The following is a 25,345-nucleotide window of genomic DNA, read 5'->3' as shown; positions in this document are numbered from 1 at the left end:
CTGTCAGCACACAGCCCACGTGGGGCTCCAATTCACCTGCCGAGATCATGACCTGAGCCGAAGTCAGAAGCTTAACCAACTGAGCCACCTAGGCACCCCTACTTTGGCATTTTTTAATTTCTCTCAAAAAGATTTATAGTTTTTGGTGTGGAGATCTTGCAAGTCATTAAATAGATTTATTTTTGGTTCCTGGACTTGTTTAACTTTATCATATGTGCATGCATATAAGAGCATGCAGCATAAATGCAGGGCTCTCTGAATTTTGACACTTCAAACACACCCCCTGTATATTTGTAACTAACCTTCCTAAAATGAATGAGGGTGGGACAAAACAATTGGAATGAAAGCTGGTAGCAAAAGGTGGTGGCACAAGATGATGGAATTAGTGAGCCTAAGGGGTTGATGCTGACCTTTCCCCAGGACAGGTAGAGTAGCCTCACTCCAAGTAGATAGCTTTGTAAACCCCTTTTAAGTAAAAAGTTGGGGCTGAGAAGAACAAAGTGCTGCCTGCCTCGCCCCTCACACTGCTGTATTTGTACAATTTCACAATGTGAGCACTGTGTGGACAAGAGGCAACTAGAGCTTGCAAGACTGCAGGCCTCACAGATGGGTCCTCACAGACTGCACAAGACTATCGTATAACTACTATCCTTAACACTAAACAACACAGACATTTTTCTATAGACATAAATCATATACAATGTATTATTTTAATCTGACAACCTTTGCTCAAAATTATGGATGTGAAAGTCATTCACACTTTCCAGTAAGTATAATTTTTTTTATTCACACTGTTGTATTAATTTCATTGCTTAACACAGATTCTCAAAGTTTATTTCATTACAGGAACTTATATTTATAACTATTGCCTCAAATAGAAAATCTGGACTTCAAAAGATTATATCAAAATATTTGCAATTGGATTACTATATACACATGGAGTGTAATTATAAATGAAAAATCATCATCATAGGCAATTGCATAAAGTGAGCAGTGTAAAAGTTATAGGGAACCAAGATCCCTTCACCATGCATCTCTTAAAATAAAATGAGCCTATAGCAACATGAGACAACTGCAAAACTACTGACAGCTGGTTATATTTTAGTATAGTTTCCTAGGTTATCTTAGAGAAATGTATTGAACTTATTAAATAATAGCTCTCTTTAGAAATTAAGCCACTGATAGTAATGTACCAATATCCAACTTATACACTTTAATTATAATGCTGCACTATTAAATGTACCAAATTTTAGATTTTAGATTATATGACAGTAACTCTTAAGTATACAAGATGATCAAAACCAAAACCTTTTTTTTCCCACTTAGGAGTTCTTTTTCAGTACTGTATAATATTTATGATGGAGATGAACTAGAATAGAACAATTTAGAGTTGTTTTGTTTCAAAGAATACTGGAATGCTGCTTTCAGATGTTCCATGATGTTGCAAATGTGAATAATGTGCCATTTATACCATGAATGGTGTGCTCATGTATTTCCAAATAAAATTTAGGGAGATAAGATGCTGCAAAATGAAAGAGCTGGGGATCTCTGTCTAGATTATTTTCCCATCACTAGGCTGTTTCCATTCTACTGTAAATTATTCACTGGGAGTCAAATTAGATTATGACTCTTTGAAACACATTTTTCTCTCACATAAACACATTTCCACTGACATTAAATTTATAAGCCTGGATGTGTATGTATATGTATGTTATATGTATATGAATATATATGTATATATGCATTTATGATTTAAACAACACCAAACTTGCTCATATTTTGTATAACCTCTTTTTATTTTGTATGACCTTTTTTATTTTCTGATTCATTGGTCACCTAAAACTTATTTTTGGAACTAGCTTTCTTTCAAGTCACTTTCCTTGTGGTTTGTCTCCCTCCCTTGAGACACTTCCTTAATGGAGAACCGGGAAGTCGATAAGAAAACTGCAGAGGCTATTGAATTTAATAGTCAATCACCTGATGGGGCTTGATCACTGTGACCTTCTCACCCCAATATTCTTCTCTCAAATGGAGACAATCTGTGGTGCTTATCTTATCTCTAGATACACTCAGGAATTTATCCTATTCACTTTTACTCTGATCTAAGTTCAACATTGTGTAAAATGATTTTCTCTTCAGAAATACCAAGCTGTTCAACTACCTGTTCCTTCACTTGCTAAATAAATCAGATAGCTTGGAGTCTTCTGGTCTTTATATTGCCATGTTCGGTTACTTTATATTAAAAGCTAATATTAGGATATTTTTAGAATGTTTAAAAATGACACTACATATTGTCAAATAAATGATATAATTACACATTCATACCTAAAGGTTAGCTGGTTAGATATTAAATAACCACATTTAATTCATCATTTATTTACTGCTACCAAAAAATACTTTTTGGAGGTGTTTGATTCAGCAAATTGTTAGACAGTCAACAGATTTTAGCAGGAGAAAAAGGAGAATTTCTTATTTCTGAAACCCAGAATCTATTGAACAATTGTTAGTAATTTCAGAGGGAAATATAATCCATAGTCTTAAGAATCACAAAGGAATAAACAAGTTGATTTTAAGTATAATTCATGGAAAGACCTTGGTATAATATTCCTTGTAAAAACATATCAATAAGTTTTATATCATACCATTTATATCAGTGGAAATTTCCAATTGTGATCTTTTTTGATTTAACTTCTTTCACTTAGCATGTTTTTAAGGTTTATCCCTGTTGCTGCATATGTCCGTAATTCATTCATTTTTATTGCTGAATAGTTTATATGGATACAAACATTTTATCTACTCATTAGTTAATTCACATATAGATTATTTCTTATTTTTAGCTTGTATGAATAATACTATAACAAACATTCATGTTCAGGTCATTGTATGGATATAATTTTCTATATTTTGGGGGTAGATATCGACAAGGAGAAAAGTTGAGTCATTTGATAGTTGTATGTATAAATTTTTAAGGTACTGGCAAACACTATTCTAAGCAGATGTACCATTTTACACTGCAATGATCAATGTATGAAGGTCCCTGTCTCTACATATTTGCCAGAAGTGTATTGTAAATCTTTTTGTTACGGACCAAACTGGTGTTGAGCGTCTTTTCTCATAATAAGCAAAAACTATACATTTTATAAGCAATTATATATATTTTATATGGCTAAATTCCAGTTATGTCTTTGCAAGTTTAGTGTATTGTGAAAGTTCTAAAAATATTAAAGATAAGAAGTCCTTTTTCAGATATATGGTTTGCAAAAAATATTTTCTTTCAGGCTTTGGATTTCTTAAACTTTCTTAATGGTATGATTTGAAGAGCATTTAAAATTTTTGTTAAGTCTAAATTGTTACTTTTTTTTTTTTTTGAGGGAGAGAGCGAGAGAGAGCACTGGCAGGGAAGAGGACCAGAGAAAAGGGGAGAGATTCTTTTTTTTTTTCAATATATGAAATTTATTGTCAAATTGGTTTCCATACAATACCCAGTGCTCATCCCAAAAGGTACCATTCTCAATACCCATCACCCACCCTTCCCGCCCTCCCACCCCCCATCAACCCTCAGTTTGTTCTCAGTTTTTTAAGAGTCTCTTATGCTTTGGCTCTCTCCCACTCTAACTTCTTTTTTTTTTCTTTTTTTTCCTTCCCTTCCCCCATGGGTTTCTGTTAAGTTTCTCAGGATCCACATAAGAGTGAAAACATATGGTATCTGTCTTTCTCTGTATGGCTGATTTCACTTAGCATCACACTCTCCAGTTCCATCCACGTTGCTACAAAGGGCCATATTTCGTTCTTTCTCAAAGCCATGTAGTACTCCATTGTGTATATAAACCACGATTTCTTTATCCATTCATCAGTTGATGGACATTTAGGCTCTTTCCATAATTTGGCTATTGTTGAGAGTGCTGCTATCAACATTGGGGTACAAGTGGCCCTATGCATCAGTACTCCTGTATCCCTTGGGTAAATTCCTAGCAGTGCTATTGCTGGGTCATAGGGTAGGTCTATTTTTAATTTTCTGAGGAACCTCCACACTGTTTTCCAGAGTGGCTGCACCAGTTTGCATTCCCACCAACAGTGCAAGAGGGTTCCCGTTTCTCCACAACCTCTCCAGCATCTATAGTCTCCTGATTTGTTCATTTTGGTCACTGACTGGCATAAGGTGATATCTGAGTGTGGTTTTGATTTTATTTGCCTGATAAGGAATGACGTTGAACATCTTTTCATGTGCCTGTAGGCCATCTGGATTTCTTCTTTAGAGAAGTGTCTATTCATGTTTTCTGCCCATTTCCTCACTGGGTTATTTGTTTTTCGCGTGTGGAGTTTGGTGAGCTCTTTATAGATTTTGGATACTAGCCCTTTGTCCGATATGTCATTTGCAAGTATCTTTTCCCATTCCATCGGTTGCCTTTTAGTTTTGTTGGTTGTTTCCTTTGCTGCGCAGAAGATTTTTATCTTCATAAGGTCCCAGTAATTCATTTTTGCTTTTAATTCCCTTGCCTTTGGGGATGTGTTGAGTAAGAGATTGCTACGGCTGAGGTCAGAGAGGTCTTTTCCTGCTTTCTCCTCTAGGGTTTTGATGGTTTCCTGTCTCACATTCAGGTCCTTTATCCATTTTGAGTTTATTTTTGTTAATGGTGTGAGAAAGTGGTCTAGTTTCAACCTTCTGCATGTTGCTGTCCAGTTCTCCCAGCACCATTTGTTAAGGAGATTTTCTTTTTTCCATTGGATGTTCTGTCCTGCTTTGTCAAAGATTAATTGGCCATACTTGTCTGGGTCTAGTTCTGGGGTTTCTATTCTATTCCATTGGTCTATGTGTCTGTTTCTGTACCAATACCATGCTGTCTTGATGATGACAGCTTTGTAGTAGAGGCTAAAGTCTGGGATTGTGATGCCTCCTGCTTTGGGCTTCTTCTTCAAAATTCCTTTGGCTATTCGGGGCCTTTTGTGGTTCCATATGAATTTGAGGATTGCTTGTTCTAGTTTCGAGAAGAATGCTGGTGCAATTTTGATTGGGATTGCATTGAATGTGTAGATAGCTTTAGGTAGTATTGACATTTTGCCAATATTTATTCTTCCAATCCATGAGCAGGGAATGTCTTTCCATTTCTTTATATCTTCTTCAATGACCTTCATAAGCTTTCTATAGTTTTCAGCATACAGATTTTTACATCTTTTGTTAGATTTATTCCCAGGTATTTTATGCTTCTTGGTGCAATTGTGAATGGGATCAGTTTCTTTATTTGTCTTTCTGTTGCTTCATTGTTAGTGTATAAGAATGCAACTGACTTCTATACATTGATTTTGTATCCTGCAACTTTGCTGAATTCCTGTATCAGTTCTAGCAGACTTGTGGTGGAGTCCAACACTATGTTAAACAACAACGGTGAGAGTGGGCATCCCTGTCGTGTTCCTGATCTCAGGGAAAAAGCTCTCAGTTTTTCCCCATTGAGGATGATGTTAGCTGTGGGATTTTCATAAATGGCTTTTATGATGTTTAAGTATGTTCCTTCTATCCCGACTTTCTCGAGGGTTTTTATTAAGAAAGGGTGCTGGATTTTGTCAAAGGCCTTTTCTGCATCGATTGACAGGATCATATGGTTCTTCTCTTTTTTTTTGTTAATGTGATGTATCACGTTGATTGATTTGCGAATATTGAACCAGCCCTGCATTCCAGGAATGAATCCCACTTGATCATGGTGAATAATTCCTTTTATATGCTGTTGAATTCGATTTGCTAGTATCTTATTGAGAATTTTTGCATCCATATTCATCAGGGATATTGGCCTGTAGTTCTTTTTTTACTGGGTCTCTGTCTGGTTTAGGAATCAAAGTAATACTGGCTTCATAGAATGAGTCTGGAACTTCTTCTTCCCTTTCTATTTCTTGGAATAGCTTGAGAACCATAGGTATTATCTCTGCTTTAAACGTCTGGTAGAAGCCCCCTGGGAAGCCATCTGGTCCTGGACTCTTATTGTTGGGAGATTTTTGATAACTGATTCAATTTCTTCGCTGGTTATGGGTCTGTTCAAGCTTTCTATTTCCTCCTGATTGAGTTTTGGAAGCTTGTGGGTGTTCAGGAATTTGTCCATTTCTTCCAGGTTGTCCAATTTGTTGGCAAATAATTTTTCATAGTATTCCCTGATAATTGTTTGTATCTCTGAGGGATTGGTTGTAATCATTCCATTTTCATTCATGATTTTATCTATTTGGGTCATCTCCCTTTTCTTTTTGAGAAGCCTGGCTAGAGGTTTGTCAATTTTGTTTATTTTTTCAAAAAAACAACTCTTGGTTTCGTTGATCTGCTCTACAGTTTTGTTAGATTCTATATTGTTTATTTCTGCTCTGATCTTTATTATTTCTCTTCTTCTGCTGGGTTTAGGCTGCCTTTGCTGTTCTGCTTCTATTTCCTTTAGGTGTGCTGTTAGATTTTGTATTTGGGATTTTTCTTGTTTCTTGAGATAGGCCTGGATTGCAATGTATTTTCCTCTCAGGACTGCCTTCGCTGCATCCCAAAGCATTTGGATTGTTGTATTTTCATTTTCGTTTCTTTCCGTATATTTTTTAATTTCTTCTCTAATTGCCTGGTTGACCCACTCATTCTTTAGTAGGGTGTTCTTTAACCACCATGTTTTTGGAGGTCTTCCAGACTTTTCCCTGTGGTTGATTTCAAGCTTCATAGCATTGTGGTCTGAAAGTAAGCATGGTATAATTTCAATTGTGTACTTATGAAGGGCTGCTTTGTGACCCAGTATATGATCTATCTTGGAGAATGTTCCATTTGCACTCGGGAAGAAAGTATATTCTGTTGCTTTGGGATGCAGAGTTCTAAATATATCTGTCAAGTCCATCTGATCCAATGTATCCTTCAGGGCCCTTGTTTCTTTATTGACCGTGTGTCTAGATGATCTATCCATTTCTGTAGGTGGAGTGTTAAAGTCCCCTGCAATTACCACATTCTTATCAATATGGTTGCTTATGTTTATGAGTAATTGTTTTATATATTTGGGGTCTCTGGTATTTGGCGCATAGACATTTATAACTTTTAGCTCTTCCTGATGGATAGACCCTGTAATTATTATATAATGCCCTTCTTCATCTCTTGTTACAGCCTTTAATTTAAAGTCTAGTTTGTCTGATATAAGTATGGCTACTCCAGCTTTCTTTTGGCTTCCAGTCGCATGATAAATAGTTCTCCATCCCCTCACTCTCAATCTAAAGGTGTCCTCAGGTCTAAAATGAGTCTCTTGTAGACAGCAAATAGATGGGTCTTGTTTTTTTATCCATTCTGATACCCTATGTCTTTCGGTTGGCGCATTTAATCCATTTACATTCAGTGTTATTATAGAAAGATACAGGTTTAGAGTCCTTGTGATGTCTGTATGTTGTATGCTTGTAGCGATGTCTCTGGTACTTTGTCTCACAGGATCCCCCTTAGGATCTCTTGTAGGGCTGGTTTAGTGGTGACGAATTCCTTCAGGTTTTGTTTGTGTGGGAAGACCTTTATCTCTCCTTCTATTCTAAATGACAGACTTGCTGGATAAAGGATTCTTGGGTGCATATTTTTTCTGTTCAACACATTGAAAATCTCGTGCCAATTCTTTCTGGCCTGCCAAGTTTCAAAAGAGAGATCAGGGGGCGCCTGGGTGGCGCAGTCGGTTAAGCGTCCGACTTCAGCCAGGTCACGATCTCGCGGTCAGTGAGTTCGAGCCCCGCGTCGGGCTCTGGGCTGATGGCTCGGAGCCTGGAGCCTGTTTCCGATTCTGTGTCTCCCTCTCTCTCTGCCCCTCCCCCGTTCATGCTCTGTCTCTCTCTGTCCCAAAAATAAATAAAAAACGTTGAAAAAAAAATTAAAAAAAAAAAAAAGAGAGATCAGTCAAGAGTCTTATAGGTCTCCCTTTATATGTGAGGGCACATTTACCCCTTGCTGCTTTCAGAATTTTCTCTTTATCCTTGTATTTTGCCAGTTTCAGTATGATATGTCGTGCAGAAGATCGATTCAAGTTATGTCTGAAGGGAGTTCTCTGTGCCTCTTGGATTTCAATGCCTTTTTCCTTCCCCAGTTCAGGGAAGTTCTCAGCTATTATTTCTTCAAGTACCCCTTCAGCACCTTTCCCTCTCTCTTCCTCCTCTGGGATACCAATTATGCGTATATTATTTCTTTTTAGTGTATCACTTAGTTCTCTAATTTTCCCCTCATACTCCTGGATTTTTTTATCTCTCTTTTTCTCAGCTTCCTCTTTTTCCATAACTTTATCTTCTAGTTCACCTATTCTCTCCTCTGCCTCTTCAATCCGAGCCATCGTGGTTTCCATTTTGTTTTGCATTTCGTTTAAAGCGTTTTTCAGCTCCTCGTGACTGTTCCTCAGTCCCTTGATCTCTGTAGCAAGAGATTCTCTGCTGTCCTGTATACTGTTTTCAAGCCCAGTGATTAATTTTATGACTATTATTCTAAATTAACTTTCTGTTATATCATTTAAATCCTTTTTGATCAGTTCATTAGCTGTTGTTATTTCCTGGAGATTCTTTTGAGGGGAATTCTTCCATTTGGTCATTCTGGATAGTCCCTGGAGTGGTGGGGACTTGCAGGTCACTTCCCCTGTGCTGTGGTGTATAACTGGAGTTGGTGGGCGGGGCCGCAGTCAGACCTGATGTCTGCCCCCAGCCCACCACTGGGGCCACAGTCAGACTGGTGTGTGCCTTCTCTTCCCCTCTCCTAGGGGCAGGATTCACTGTGGGGTGGCGTGGCCCATCTGGGCTACTTGCATACTGCCAGGCTTGTGGTGCTGGGGATCTGGCATATTAGCTGGGATGGGTAGGCAAGGTGCACGGGGGCAGGAGGGGTAGGCTTAGCTCGCTTCTCCTTCAGTGATGCACTTCAAGAGGGGCCCTTTGGCAGGGGGTGGGAGTCAGACTCGCTGGAGGGATGGATCCGCAGAAGCACAGTGTTGAGTGTTTGGCCAGAGCAAGCAAGTTCCCTGGCAGGAACCGGTACCCTTTGGGATTTTGGCTGGGGGATGGGCGAGGGAGATGGCGCTGGGGAGCGCCTTTGTTCCCCACCAAACTGAGCTCTGTCGTCCCGGGACTCAGCAACTCTCTCTCCCGTTGTCCTCCAGCCTTCCCGCTTTCCTAGCAGAGCTGTTAACTTATGACCTCCCAAGTGCTAAGTCCCGCTTGCTGTCAGAACACATTCCGTCCGGCCCCTCAGCTTTTGGAAGCCAGACTCTGGGCTCTGTTTGGCCAGCAGGCTGCCCCTCCGCCCCGGCTCCCTCCAGCCAGTCCGTGGAGCGTGCACCGCCTCGCCGCCCTTCCTACCCTCTTCCGTGGGCCTCTCGTCTGCGCTTGGCTCCGGAGATTCCGTTCTGCTAATCCTCTGGCAGTTTTCTGGGTTATTTAGGCAGGTGTAGGTGGAATCTAAGTGATCAGCAGGACACGTGGTGAGCCCAGAGTCCTCCTTTGCCGCCATCTTCTGCCCTCCTGAGAGAGACTTTTAAGCAGACTCCATGTTCAGCATGGAGCCCTAAGCAGGGCTGATCTCTTAAGCCTGGGATCATGACCTGAGCTGACATCAAAAGTGGGACACTCAACTGACTGAGCCACCCAGGAGCCCCATACTTTTTAAATGTACTGTACTTTTGCCCTCATATCTAAGATACCTTGCCAAAGTCAAAGTCACAAATATTTTTTATATTTTCTTCTAAAAATGTTATAATTTTGGCTTTCAAATTTAATAACAAATTTGTAAAAATAGAGTTGTTTTTTATATTTCTTTATTGTTATTTTTGAATGTTTGAGTGTTTGTGGGATCAATTCTTGATGGCCCTTCTCTCATTTGGGCATTGGTAATTTTTTCTTCTTCTTCTTTTTTTTTTTTTTTTTTTTTTTTTGGTTAGCCTGGTGAGCATTTTGTTTTTGTTTTTAGTTGAATTGATCTTGCCAAAGAACCAGCTCTGGACTTCATTGATTTTTGGTTTTAAATTTGATTAACTTCTCCTCTGTGTGATTACGTCATTTTTCTGCTTTCATGAGGCCTAACTGCCTTTCTTTGTCTAGCTTTCCAAAATAGAAACTTAGATTATTGATTTTAGATCTTTCTTCCTTTCTAATAATACATCCAATGCTGTGAATTTCCCTCTAAGCACTGCCCTGATTGCCTTCCACAAATTTTGATACCTTGTGTTTTCAACTTGTTTCAAAATATTTTAAAAATTCTTTTGTGATTTCATTTTTGGCACCTATGTTATTTAGAAGTGTGATTTTTAGTCTTTATACATTTTGGAATTTTACAGCTTTCTTTTATTGAATTTTATTTTATTTTCTATTTCATTGTGTTCTGAGAACATAATTCATATAATTACTACTCTTTAAAATTTGTTTAGGTGTGTTTTGTGAACTCAGAATATGAATATTAGTGAATGTTCCATGTGAACTTGAGAAGAATGTATGTTCTAAGGCTGTGGGGCAAAGTAGTCTCTGACAACCCGCCCCCTATATTTAGGGGTTTCCAGAATCACCTCATTAATGTAAATTCAAGTGTGGTTGAGAGGGATTTATTGTGATTAACAAAAGATTTTCCTTTCACTTTTATTGCTCTGGATCTGTTTTGGGAGATGAAGATGAAAAAATATTATACCAAAAGATGTTCCTATCGTCTTTATTATTTAGGAAATTATAAAGGTTTTAGGAGCTCTGACCATGAGTTGAGGGAGAAGGGCTGGAGATTGAATTAATCAATTGTCAATGATTAGACTAATCATACCTATGTAATAAAGCCTCTGTTTAAAACCCAAAGAAACAAACACCCCTAACCAAAGTGTTTCAGAGAGCTTCCTGGTTGGTGAACACATGGAAGTGTGTGTGTGTGTGGGGGGGTGACATTCCAGGGAGAGCATGGAACTTTATACCTGCTCCCCAGCTTCAGGTGTACATCATGATTTGACATTTGACTACTTTGCAAAGTTGTTACCACAATAAGTCAAGTTACCATCTGTCACCTTATAAAGGTAATATAATGTTATTGACTGCATTCCCAATGCTGCACATTATATGCCCCTGACTTACTTATTTAAACTGGAAATTTGTACTTTATAGTGCCTTCTCCCTAATTCCTCTCCTCTCTGTCAACCACAAATCTATTCCTTGGATCATTGAGTCTGGGTTTTGTTTTGTTTTTTATTTTGCTTTGTTTGTTCCTGATTCTACATATAAGTGAAATAATGCAGTATTTATCTTTTTCTGCCTGACTTATTTCACTTAGCATAATACCTTCAGAGTTCACCCAAGTTGCAAATGGTAACATATCATTCATTTTTATGGCTGAGTAGTATTCCAATGTATATATACCATATCTCCTTTGTCTATTTATCCACCAATAGACACCTAGGCTGTTTTTGTATCTTGGCTATTATAAATGATGCTGCAATGAAAATAAGGATGCATATGTTTTTGAATGAGTATTTTTGTTTTCTTCAGATAGATGCCCAGTAGTGGAATTGCTGGATCATATGGTAGCTCTATTTTTAATTTTTTGAGAAATATCCATACTGTTTTTCATAATTTACATTATTACCAAGATTGCATGAGGGTTCCCTTTTCTCCATAGCCTCATCAGTATTTTTTGTTCTTTCTGATAATAGCCATTCTGACAGTTATAGGGTAATAATTTATTATTGTTTTGATTTGCATTTCCCTAATGATTCATGATGTTGAGCATCTTTTCATGTGTCTATTGGCCACCTGCATGTCTTCTTAGAAAAATGTCTTTTCGGATACTCTGCCCATTTTTCACAAATTTTTTTGTGTTGTGGAATGAATCATCTGAGTTTCCATTACTTGTTATGAGTAAATTCGCTTTGATATACAAGTGCTTTGGATTACAAACATGTTTCTGGAACAAATTATGCTTGCAAACCAAGGTTTTATTGTATATGGTTTACAAATATCTTCTCCCATTCAATAAGTTGCCATTTTGCTTTGTTGATGGTTTCCTTCACCATGCAGAAGATTTCTAGTTTGATATAGTCTCATTTGTTTATTTTGCTTTTGATGCCCTTGTCTTTGTAGTCAGATGCAAAAAAAAAAAAATCCCTGTGACCAATGTTAAGATGCTTACTGCTAATGTTTTCTTCTAGGAGTTTTAAGGTTTCAGGTCTTACATTCAAATCTATTTAATCCATTTTTTGTTGTTGTTTTTTATAGGGGCGGGGAGAGAGAGCCTGCCTGCACTCAGAAGTAGGGGAGGAGCAAGGGAGGGAGAGAGAGAATCTCAAGCAGCCTCTACTCTCAGTGTGAAAATCAACTTGGGGCTTGATCCCACTACCCTGGGATCATGACCTGAGATGAAATCAAGAGTCAGACACTCAACCGACTGAGCCACCCATGCGCCCCGTTTAATGCATTTTGAATTGATTTTTGTATATGGTGTGACAAAGTAGTCCACTTTTGCATGTAGATGTCCAGTTTTCCCAACACTATTTATTGAAAAGACCATCATTCCCCCATTGTATATTCATGCCTCTTTTGCTATAAATTAATTGACAATATATGTGTGTGCTTATTTCTGACCTCTCTATTGTGTTCCATTAATCAATTTATTTGTTTTTATACCAGTACCATACCATTTGATTACTATAGCTTTGTATTATAGTTTGTAATCAGGGAGTATAATCCCTCCAGTTTTGTCCTTCTTTCTCAAGATTGTTTTGGCTATTTGGAGTACTTTGTGGATTCCATATTATAACTTTTAGGATTCTTTGTTCTAATTCTGTGAAAAATGTCATTGAAATTTTGATAGGGATTGCACTTAATCTGTAGATGGCTCTGGGAAGTAAAGATATTTTAACAATATTCATTCTTCCAATCCATGAGCACAGAATATCTTTCCATTTATTTGTGTCTTCTTCAATTTCTTTCACTTATAGTTTTTAGTTTATAGGTGTTTTATCTCCTTGGTTAAATTTATATATGGATATTTTATTCTTTTTGATGAAATTGTAAATGGAATTGTTTCCTTGATTTTGCTTTCTGATAGTTTGTTTTTAGTGTATGGGAATGAAACAATTTTTATATTAATTTTGTACCCTGCAATTTTACTGAATTTGTTTATTCTGGTGATTATTTAGTGGAATCCTCAGGGTTTTCTATGTATACTATTATGCTATCTGACAATAGTGACATTTTTTATTTTTCCCTCTCTAATTTTTATGTCTTTTATTTCTTTTTCTTGGCTAATTGCTCTAAGACTTCCAATACTATGTTGAACAAAAGTGAGGAGAGTGGGTACTTCTGATCTTAGAGTAAAACCTTGCAGTTTTTCATTGTTGAGTATAATAGCTATAGGTCTTTCATATAAGGTATTTATGATGTTGAGGTATATTCTCTGTATACCGACTTTGTTGAGAGTTTTTATCATTAATGGATGGTGGATTTTATCAAGTGCTTTTTCTGCATGTATTGAGATGATCATATGATTTCATCTTTCATTTTGTTAATGTGATATATCATGTTGACTGATTTGCAAATGTTGAACTGTTAGAGTTGGCAGTTAGTTAGATTCTAACAGGATACCTACAGGCCAGCAAACAGGAAGTCATGGCCAACCATAAGGAAGTCAGAGGTCTGTCCTGGCTGGGAGGGCTCCTCTGACTTTGCACCGAAGTCTTCTCTACCTGTGTTCCTGCCTAGAAAAGCTGGATGTCAGACCACAAGAAACTGAACCAAACCAGATAGGCCCAAGATGGCTGACAATGTAGGCCAAAATTTACATTATTCATTCATTACACTACATTAACATACTACAATCTCCTCCTAAACAGTTTAATGACAGGAAACCCCTGACCAAATAAAGAAGAAAAAGCATGTACACTGCTTCTAAGATAGCCTCACCTAAAGTAATGAATATCCTACCCCTTTGTTAACAACTTCCAATAAAAGACAGAAACTCAAACCCCGGGGGTGGAAACACAGCTCTCCCTTGAGCTTGCGGGCTCTCACATTTCAAGAGTGTACTTTTGCTTTGCAATAAAGTTTCTTCTGCTATACTTTACTTTGACTCATTTTGAATTCTTTCTTGGGGCAAAGTTAAGAACCGGCTGGGGGTTGATATCTCAGGGCCACAAAACTGCCCCAGTCTGATACCTTAAGATATCAGAACATTTTGTGGTGTTATGCTTTATCCCTGATGATCTTTCTTTCTTCTGAAGTCTACTTTCTTACACTAATACAGTCATAGCACCTTTTATTGATTAGCATGTCATATCTTTCGTTATTTCATTTGTGTCTTTATATTTAAAGAGGGTTTCTTACAGAAAACATATACTTAGGGCTTGTTACTGTACACACTCAGTCTCTGTCTTTTACTTGTTATACTTATACATTCATATTAAAGTTATGATTAATATTGTTGAACTAATATTTACTATGCATGTAACTCTTTTCTATTTGTTTACTTGCTTTTTGTTTCTTCTGTTTTTTTAATCATCCCAACTTTTTCTGATTTCTGGGGTTTTAAGTGAGCATTTTATATTAGTCCATTTCCTCTAGTCCATTACTGTATCAATTACATTTCTTTTAAAATTATTGGTTACCCTAATCTAGGTCCACTTTCAAATAACAATCCACAGCTTCATAGTCAAAGCAAGTACTATTATAAGAGAATTGCCAATTCATTCCTTCCTCTCATAAGATTGCTGCCATTCAGTTCACTTTTCTGCATGTTATAATCACTCAAACACTGTTGTTATTATTTCAGACAGACAGTTATCTTTTAGATTAAGAATAAGAAAAGAAAATATTTTATTTTACATTCATTTATTTCTTCTCAGACATTTTATCTTTATGTAGATCTAAGCTTTTAATTTATGTAATTTTCACTCACTTTGAAGAATTTTTAACACTTTTTGCAAGCCAGGTGTTAGGGAAGAACTTCCTCTGCCCTATGGTCCTTCTAGCTAGACTTAGAATCAAATTGACACAAGACAGATTAACAGGAGAAAATAAAATTTAATAGCATACATATGGGGAATCTACACAGACATGAAATTCCAAAGACAATGAGGCAGCATGAGGCTTATATTAGATAAGGAGAGGGGTAAGTTCTGAGGATACATATGGGAGAAAGGCCATTGGCAGGAAGGTAAAAGATGTTTTGAAAAAGGAAGGTTGCCCTATTAAGTACCTACGTTTCTTAGGTAAAGGATATATCTCTGTTAATAGCTTTCTTCCCGGTACAGGCTCTCTTGTCCAATGTAAATTTAGGCAGATGAGGACCAAAAAGAGTTTTTTTTTCTGCATCTGCTGGGTTTTTATTACTTTTAACTCAAATAATGTTCATGGCAAATTGGCCCATCTTGGGGCAGCCTGCCCTAGGACTTCCCATGGGTTTACTGGCAACAAACTCCATTGGTTTTGTTTGTCTGAGAACAACTTTCTTCTTCCTCACTTCCTAAGTATAATTTCACTGCATAGGAAATTCTAGGTTGGTGATTTTTTTTTTCTGTCAACACTTTAAATATTTCACTATGGTTTGCATGGATGGTGATGAGGAGGCTGGTGTAATTCTTACCCTTGTTCCCTCTGGGTAAGGTTATCTTTTTTTCATTCTAGTTTCCTTTGAGATTATTTTCTCTTCATTTTTGTTTTTCTGCAGTTTGATATGCCAAATTATAGATGTTTTTGGTAGTTGTTCTGTTTAATATTTATTGTAACTGTAAGTGTCAGAAGCTTCAATTTTCTTTAGTGTCTTTCCCCTCTCCCCTACTTTGGATTTTCCTAAGAATTTTTTCTAAAATAGATTTTATTTCTGCAGCGCTTGCCATTGTAATTCTGTTGTACTCCAACCCTCTTGAAGTGGATGGGGTGGGTGTGTGGGAAGGGGAGTGCTTTATAATCTTATGAATACAGCTCAGTCTTTTACTGGGCCTATGTCCTTCACAAGTCACTTTCACAAGTTTGTTGTTGTTGTTGTTGTTGTTGTTGTTGCTGTTGTTTTAGCCTTTTTTCACCTCCCCTTACATGAAACAGGTTAGAAGAGTCTGGGGTTGGATAATTGTTCTTTGACAAAGCTCTCTAGTAACATATGTTGCTTGGTGTTTTGGTCTTTGTTGTGAAGAATGCTTTGGGAATGTTTTCATTATTTTCCACATCCCGTGCCCACAATGTGAGAGTTTTTTTCTCAGGTCTTAACATGAGAACTTGGTGGAATTCCTGGAGGTAAAATCCACAGAAATTTGGACAATGGCCCCAAGAATTTCGCAATCTCAAGCTAGTCCACACTCAGTGTCCAGCTTTTTGTCAGAATGACCATATGGGTTCCTGCCAGTTTGTATTCTAAGTGAATTTACATAGATTGTTATTGACTGTGTTTATCTATCTGTCCAGTGTCAGGTGTGTCCACTGACCTAAATTCTCTGATGAGTCTAATAAAAGTCACTGCTTTCAGTTTATTCAACTATTTTCTTATAATTATGGAAATGACAACTTCCAAGTATTTTCTATGTTGGAGCTAAAACTGAAAATTCTATAATCACATTTTAATTTCAAGAAACTATTTTACTAGTTATAAAGAGAAAAACTTTAATTTATTCTGGGTATCACATATCTAACTGACATTAGGAATTGATTAGAAATTATCTTTATCAAGTGATATTTATATAAATATATAAATCAATTATTTAAAGACAGTTGGTTTCTCTCGATTAATTATTAATTAATTAATTATCCTACATGTTTTCAGCTTTTCAGCATGAATATGAATTATTTTGTCAAATAATTGAAATGATAAAAAGCATTGTAAAGGGCAGTTTTGTAAGAGTAATTTCAGGTGTGTAGGTAGATAATTGCTTAGGAACAGAAGTTTGCTTTTACCATATAGATGATGCTATTACTTTGTTAGTTAATTGTATTACTTTTGAAATAAGGTTGATTTCTCAAGCATCAGAGCTAACAATCCTGAGTATACTCAAAATATAATAGCAGAGTTTGCTAGCAATGTAAATTTTGAGCACTGCCTACTACTGTGGTTCTCTTCTACCCTTATTCACCTGAAAATCTCTAGGATGCCTCTGGGAGTGTTACAGGCATGCAAATTTAATGACCATTGGTCATCTGCTAGATTTAATAATTCATTTGAATTAATTCCTTAAAATGGGTGCTTTCTGCAGTTTTGAAATTGGTGTCTGTGATGGTCAAATCAAGAATCAGGTTAACTGGGAACTGTAACAATGAGGATCTGGCATGAAGTAAAGACTAATATCATAGTTATGAGATTTTAATAACAATGACATATAAATGACCATGAGCATGAAGAATTTATTCATTGCCCTTTCACAATTTTCCTTATTTATATTTTATTTATTTGTTTGTTTGTTTGTTTGTTTGTTTATTTATTTATTATTTATAGAAAGAGACAGAGTGCAAGCAGGGGAGGGGCAGAGGACAAGAGAAAGAATCTCAAAGCAGGCTCTGCACTGTCAGCACAGAGCCTGATGCAGGGCTGGATCTCACAAACCATGAGATCAGGACTTGAGCCTAAATCGAGTTAAATGCTTAACCAACTCCCAGGCACCCCAACATTTATTTTTCATAAGGAATAAAGTTGTTAAAATCCAACACAAATTTTCAGACTTGAAACTTCCCTCAGCAGATAAAACTAGCTTAGTGATATCAGCAAGACTTAATTTGGCTTATTTTGCAAGACAAAGCAAGCTAACTTGACCTGCATCACTTTTTGTTTATTCCTTTTAAAATCATAAGTGAAACTTAAACTGTTCCCCAAAACTGATATAAAGCAACCACTAACCTAATCCCTTTATATAAGAATATTCTAATATTGTAACTAACAACTGTGAAAAATAAAATCACTATCTTCATACCATATAAACTGCCTTATAACAATATATCTCTGAGCTTCATTCAATGTTTTGGTCTGTGTCTTCTGGGTTTGCAAACTTTCTTTTTGGTGTGTGCATAATAAACTTTTGGCTAATTACTATTTTAATGATTCATTAGTTTTATTTCTGTTTTTTTTTTCTTGAACTTTTGACAAAGTGATCTCCTCATTAGTGAAAGGCATGGCTTATTTGTCAGTGCAATTCCACTTACAGATGTAAGCTTTTAAAATTAATACTTTAGATTTTAATAAATGCCTCAAATGACATATACGCATACTTAGGGACTCTAAATGTCATCATTCTTGAAAACCAACCTTCTTAATTATTTTCTTTTTATAATCTATTACTCCCACTGGATTCTGCCCTGTTAATTTGCATACTATTCTTTTACTTCCACACCATGGCCAATTTGTAGGGTCAAACCAGGCTCTCTGAGAGCTGTAAAGTAATGTATTGTTTTAGTAAGTACATTTCCTATGAAAATAAATGTTTTAGCTCATATTAATACTCATATTTAAAATTTAGTAAAATGTTTAGTTGATTTGGTTAATTGTTAGATATTTTATTGTTTACAAAATATTGAAGGCTGCAAATTAACAACTGATAATTTGTCTCTTCTAGGAAATAAATATAAATTTAACCTACTTTAAAAATATTAACAATTTGATTATCTCATATGTATTGGTTTTAAATTTCTGTTTGATCCATTTTCCCTAGCATTAATACTATTGCTTCTCAAAAATAATTATTATATTTCTAAGTGATATAATCATCTCAAATGTTAAAAGGTGGTTGATAGGGATGCGAGGTCATAAAATGAGAAATATATAAATGACTAAACATTCAATTTTTTGTTATTAAAAATACAGATATGTATAATCCACATCAGAAGTCAATTAAGTCAGCACAGTCTATCACTTACTACAGTCTTAATTATCAGTACGTAAAGAAAAAAATTTATAAAATTAATTGTTTGTAGTACATGGTCTCCATCCTGACCATTTGAAACATACTCTTTGAATATCAATTCCCCTATTTCTATATCAGTGGTGATTATGCTAGGATGTTTTAGGATTTATAATCAATTAAGTATATGAAAATAACCTTATAAACATGAATGTGAATTCAATACTAATATTTTTGGTGATGGATTTTTTCCTCTTAAATATTAGTAGCCTAAATTCAAATCATGAAAAACTTTAATTAATGTTTTATTCATGATAATTGGTATTTCTCTAATATTTTTTCTATCCCACATATCTAGAATATTGCATATATTGTATTATTTTCTTATAACTTTTATATGGATAGTATATGGTAATATGAAGCTGAATGGGGATTTTTCTTTAAAAACGGTGGGATTAAGGAAATTTATGATTAAGCTATAGTGTCATTTTTCTTTTAGGTAAATATAAAAGGTACCTCATTTATGTGCCCATAATATATCGTGATACACACTGGGGACTAAATAATAAATAAGTTCTACTTCTTGCCTTTATTCGTATCTATTGATAGTTACAGGGATCTTATTAGAGACTCTTGACTAGCATATTATTTTCATAGATTACCTCACTCCAAGGAGAATCCCACATGCCTCCTTTTCATAAAATTTATGGCTTCAAAATTGGTATTAACAAATTTTCTTTCATTCTATCTTTCTACCTATCTCATCTGTTTTTTATTTATTTGTATATTCTTCCTGTCAACAATTATGCACGATTAGAGACATGCACTCTGGGAAACATAAATAGCAACTGAAACTGAGTCTGATGTCAAAAAAAGCTTAGTCTTGGTTGAGAAATAAAATGGGTAAGTAACAAAGAAACCTGCTATAACCAAGGCCCAGGTTATTTCCATAATTCTATGAACATCGTCTAACCTGACATAAAGGAAATGAAAATAATATGTAACCCTAGAGATGGCTAAACGTGAATAACACAATAAAAGACAATTTGAGAAGGTGAGATTTAGAGAGATACAGGAGATACGACTTTTTTCCTTTAATACAGGTTTTGAATTTTAGTAATTATTTAATTATTGTATAGAACTATGTAGTGTTCCTTAGCTATATCTGTAAGAAAATCCAAGTTCTCCTATCTGTGTCTCTTCTACTCTTATATTACTACCACACCCACAACACCTCTGACACCAGATATGTCGTGGTTTTTCCCACACCAAGCAATTCTGTGTGACACTAGCTATGTCCCATAAATTTACTCAATTCTGACACAATCCACCTGGAGATAATGTTAGATCTTGCAGGTTAAGAACTCAGTCCTGCAAGAACTGCCACACCCCCGTCCCCCCCACCCCAGCAATTCAAATGTTTATCTCATGTACTAAGTCCCCAGATTATCCACAACTTTTGTCCAACTTGGCAACAAATCTGAGGTTTCCATGATTTCCACTTCTCTCCCCCCCGGATTCATTTATTTTGCTAGAACAACTCACAGAATTCTGGGAAATACTTACTTATGTTTACCAGTTTCTTATATAATAAAAGATAGGATAAAGGGTACAGATGAATAGTTAGATAAAGAGATACATAGGGGAATTCTGGGGAAATACTGAGTGTAGGAGCTTCTGTCCTTGTGGATTTGGAGTGTGTCATCCTCCTGGAAGCTCTCAGAATCTCAGTTTTGCGATTTTTATAAAAACTTGGTTATGTAAGAATGGTTTGTCATTAAATTTATTTTCAGCTCCTTTCCCCTCTCTGGGGAATGGGGATGAGGCTGAAAATTCCAAGCCTCTATTTATGGTTTGTTTGTTTTTTGTTTGTTTGTTTGTTTGTTTTGGTGGCCAGCCCCCATTCCGGAGCCCACCATGAGTCACCTCATTAGAACAAAAGGCACAGCTACCACCCAGGAAATTCCAAGGGATTTAGGAACTCTGTCAGGGACTAGAGTCAAAGGCCAAATATTAGAACAAAAGATGCTCCTAGTGCTTTCCTTAAGAAATTATAAGAGTTTTAGGAGCTCTATGCCAGGAATTGGAGCAGAGACCAATATATATGTTTTCTATTATCTTCTAATACCTAATGCCAATTTTATATAAAGGTAAAAGCCATTTACAGATGAGATCATCTATAAATACTCCACTTTATTAATAGCTTAACCTCAGGTAGAAGGAAAGAGATACAGAATAATTATGTGGCATAGTGCAAAAAAAGGGAAAAATACAGTTATAACAAAAGTTAATGCTGCTATGTGATTGTCGTTCTGAAATGTGATCTTCGCATTTAGCAATGTTTGCCTTTCTATTTCACATGTTTTTTGAGAGAAAAAGAAGAAATAATATACTTTGGACTTAGGAACATATTGGTTATTTTTGAATTTGTTTTTTTACTTTCCCCAGGTACTATATTGTACTAGCAATGATTCTGAAAGACTTAAATTTGAAATAGAAAAATACATTGAAAATAAGGCATCTTGTTGTCATTCCTCATATCATATTGTCATCCATAATGACTGAGCTCTGAAGGATATGGAACTTTTCTTCTACCAAAAAAAATCAATAGCAAAAGTCTTCCTTTTGGAATTGAAAGGACTCTGAGGACATGTGGAGCATAAGAGCTTGTCAGTTTATTTTACTTTATTTTATTTTTTAGAATGATGTATGTTGAATGAAATGCCACTGTGTAGGAAATGACCATTCTATAAGCAGTACAATTTCCTTCATCTTTTATTTTTTAGAAAATAATTGAAGTCACTTTTCTCTGTGACCAATACTTCTTTTAGAGTGAGGATTAAAATGTTATTCCATTGTTCACCTGCATGAAAGCAGTTGTCATGCACATTTATAGCAAGTGCCTGAAAGGAGATGGAATATTTCAGTACCACAGAGAGTTTCATACTGTACAGACAGCCATGAACCATTACATTATGTGAGCAATTCCACTTTCCTTTAAAAATCTATTGGAAATGATGTTATATTGCTTTATTTTATCACTATCAGGGCATTGTAACTTGTATTTTCCTTACTTTAGTTTATATTATGAATTCTAAATTGATGTATTTCTAAATTACAATTCAAAAGGTAATATAATACTCAAAAAATGCAAATTAATCAGTAAATGGTGTTCTGAGACTCGATTGCCAACATAAGAGGGGGATTTCCCATACCTTGAAAAAAATTCTCAGAACATCACTTGTGAGTCTGACAATTCAACTCAATTCTGACACTATGTACCTGGAGATAGCATACAGATTCCATAGGTTGAGGGTTCATTTCTACTGCACACCCACCCCCGAACTTTAGACACTACACACAAGCCCTGGTTTACCTATGCTTCTGACTGAATAACTGTGAGTCAGTGGTTCCTATTACCTCCTCGAGTTTGGCTAATTTGTTAGAGTGGTTTTGAGAACACAGAGAAATATCTTACTTACTGGGATTACTGGTTTATTATAAAAGAATGCAACTCAGGAACAACTAGATGAAAGAGATGCACCGGGCAAGGTTTGTGGAAAGAACGAGACCTTCCATGCCCTCTCCTGGTATGCCTTCTCTCCATACATCTCCATGTGTTCACCAACCCAGAACTTCTCCAAACCCAGTTCTTTTGTTGTTTTATAGAGGCTTTATTACATAGTCATGATTGGTTAAATCATTGGTCTTTGGCAATTGAGTCAATCTCCAGCCCCTCTCCCCTCCCTGGAGTTCTGGGGGTAGGTCTGAAAGTTCTAACCCTCTAATCACAAGGTGGTGACCAGCCCCCATCTTTAGGCACTATCTAAAAGCCACCTCATTAACATAATAAAAGACACCTTTATGACTCTCAACAATTGGAAATTCACAGGGTTTGAAGAGCTGTGAACCAGGAACTGTGAAGGAAGACCAAATATATGTTTCTCATTAATCACAATATCACAGCCAATAATTATGACATATAGAGCTAAATAAGTGTAGGTTAGTGTCCAAAAAATGTTCTGTATCTGTCATTTGAAAATGCTTAGTGTATCAAATCATCTATGAAACATACAGACATATAGGCCTGAATCAGGATACTTAGAAGTCCATAAGAGGGCACTAAAAGGAAAGCAAATTGGATGCATTTTTCTCATAAAACAAAAATAGCATATCCTATATACCCATAAAACCCAGTATTTTAAGATGTTTTTCATTCCAAACTGCTTAGCCATGTTTATTTACTTTAAAATTACTTCACAGCGTTTCTATTTAATTAACTTTTTAAAATTCTATTTTAGGGGCGTCTGGGTGGTGCAGTCGGTTAAGCGTCCGACTTCAGCCAGGTCACGATCTCGCGGCCCCGTGATGGCTCAGAGCCTGGAGCCTGTTTCCGATTCTGTGTCTCCCTCTCTCTCTGCCCCTCCCCCGTTCATGCTCTGTCTCTCTCTGTCCCAAAAATAAATAAATGTTGAAAAAAAAAAAGAAAAAAAAAAGAAAATTCTATTTTATATATCCCTATCATTTTAGAAACAGCATGTATGTATTAACTGGCTAACATATTAATTTTTGATGATTTTAATATTGTGTAATGTATATGATCAAAATTTATACGGGTTATAAATAAAAACAATCCAATATTTTAATCTTCATATGTCTTTCTGAAAAACTGCTTTATCTGGGGCACCAGGGTGGCTCAATTATCTGGTTGAGCATCAGACTCTTGATCTTGGCTCAGGTCATGATCTCCTAGTTAGTGAGATTGAAACCCTTATAATCTGGCACTGAATGTGTGGAGCCTGCTTGGAATTCTCTTTCCCTCTCTCTCTCTCAAAATAAATAAATAAACTTTAAAAAGGGGGATAAAACTTTTATCTATTCATATGATCTATTACTTTTTATATTTCATATTTCATACACAATGTACAAAAATACTAATTGATAATGCTATAAACTGAAATTTTAAGTTTGACAAAACATAATCAACTCAATGGCACCTAAAACATTAGAAGAAATGCAAGTGTAATAATTGTTGGAAATGTACCATTCTGAAAGAGGTGGAATTTACAACATTACTACTTCTGGGCTGTAGCATTTATTTATTTTATTTTATTTTATTTTATTAGATATCTATTTATTTTGGGGGAAAGTACAAGCAGAGGAGGTGCAGAGAGAGGAGGACAGAGGATCTGAAGCCAGCTCTGTGCTCACAGGCTGACAGCAGGGACCCCGATATGGGGGTTGAACTCACAAACTGCTTGATTATGACCTGAGTGGAAGTCAGGGAACACAACCGGCTCAGCCACCTAGGTGCCCTTGGGCCGTAGTTTTTAAATCAACTATAGAATATTTTAGATTTAAGCATGTCAATATACTTTTCCCATTTTCTGGAAATGATATGCTTTATATGTGTTTATGTGTTTGTATAGGTTGCAAATGGAGGGAATCAAGTAAAGGAAGAAAGCAGAAAATGTGTTTTATATAAAAACCAAATATCAGAGAAGGCAAAATAAATCTTTTTTCTTTTTTTTTTTACTTCATGCAGAAGTTTGTATTATAAAAGACATCTAAGGTGAATTCCTCAGGTTTTTTTTTTCTTTTTTAAATTTATTTAAAGGCAGGGAAAATATTATTAATTAAGGTCATGCAATGTGAAAAATATTATGCTAGGTATTTTATGTGCATTTACTCATAACTCCTTGTGATGCAGGCATTAATATCCCATTGTGTGTATGTGAATGTGTGAGTGTTTGTATGTGTCTTGAGCAAAGTCATACTTAGATAGCATTCAAATCAAAATATTAAAATCTAAAATGTACTAGGTTTCATTTAAGAACTATTTATTGAACTAATATTATACAGTTTATATTTCTTTTTAATGACAATCATTCTAAGCATGTATGTGTGTGTGTGTGCGTGTGTGTGATTTTTAAAAATTTATTGATGTCTTTAGGATTTTATTAATTTATTTTTGTCTTTAAATTTTTTAAGTTGTTCTGTTCATTAAAACATAGTTGACACACAATGTTATATTAGTTTCATACAACACTATTACAGTACCATTGACCTTATTCCTTATGCTAGAATTTATTGTCAAATTATAAAACTAAGTTCCATGGTCAGGTGAGAAGATACATCTTTTTCCAAGGGTGAAGAGCTAGCTAGTCCTCACATTTGCTTTGTTTATAGTGAGTTTAACTGGCTTAGTTTTGTTTTTTTTCTACAATTCAAATAGCATTTTTATTTAATATATAATAATATGCCAAAAACATTAAAGAAACATTCCAACATCTTAAGTTGCTTAACTAGAAATAAAAGCACATGGTTTTTTTTCATGTATAAATATAAATATAGAGATACGTATATTGATATTGGTGGTATTTTAATGTCTGATACTTAATTTTAATGTCTGATGTATCATACTTTCTATGATAAAATTGTTTCAATACTTTAAGATTACTTGAAAATATGGAGTGCCTGGGTGACTCAGTCTGTTGTGTGTCTGACTTTGGCTCAGGTTCCCAGGGCTTGTGAGTTCAGGCCAGAGTCTGACT

Source organism: Prionailurus bengalensis, chromosome B3, assembly GCF_016509475.1.
Source record: "Prionailurus bengalensis isolate Pbe53 chromosome B3, Fcat_Pben_1.1_paternal_pri, whole genome shotgun sequence".
Classification (NCBI taxonomy): Eukaryota; Metazoa; Chordata; class Mammalia; order Carnivora; family Felidae; genus Prionailurus; species Prionailurus bengalensis.
Note: the sequence above shows the minus strand (reverse complement) of the source record.